Source organism: Buceros rhinoceros, unplaced genomic scaffold (genome assembly GCF_000710305.1).
Source record: "Buceros rhinoceros silvestris isolate BGI_N320 unplaced genomic scaffold, ASM71030v1 scaffold23299, whole genome shotgun sequence".
Taxonomy (NCBI): domain Eukaryota; kingdom Metazoa; phylum Chordata; class Aves; order Bucerotiformes; family Bucerotidae; genus Buceros; species Buceros rhinoceros.
In genome coordinates this window covers 9172-9464 of record NW_010431243.1, presented here as the reverse complement: position 1 = coordinate 9464, position 293 = coordinate 9172, and the positions used below count along the sequence as shown (strand labels likewise).

The window sequence follows — 293 nt, the reverse complement described above, 5'->3', positions numbered from 1 at the left end:
GCCTCTCCAAGATTCTTCTCCTTCTCTGGCCCATGACAAGCCAGGGTCCCTGTGGTCCTTGTCCTTCTCCCTGCTCCACTGAGGGTTTTGCCCCACACCCTCCTTTTCGGAATAAGTCCTGACCTCTCCCAGCCACCTCCCTGCCTGTGCCTCTGAGCGCCTGGGGCGTCGCTCCCTGCCAAGAGCCGCTCAGCCCCGCTGAGACACACAATTACTTGTCTCTGGGCAAGAGGAGAAAAGTCAGGGCCTAAAAGAGTACTTCTGAGAACTGGAGCTAATTGCTTGTCTGCCTG

At 57.3% G+C, this 293-nt stretch overlaps 1 protein-coding gene across 1 annotated transcript in view; it reads left to right on the top strand.

The window, feature by feature from the left end:
* Positions 1–293, top strand: part of LOC104499813 (phosphatidylinositol 3-kinase regulatory subunit beta-like) — a gene marked incomplete at its 3' end in the record, with an annotated part of 10012 nt that overhangs the window by 681 nt on the left and 9038 nt on the right. The gene's annotated exons all lie outside the window — the stretch shown is intronic.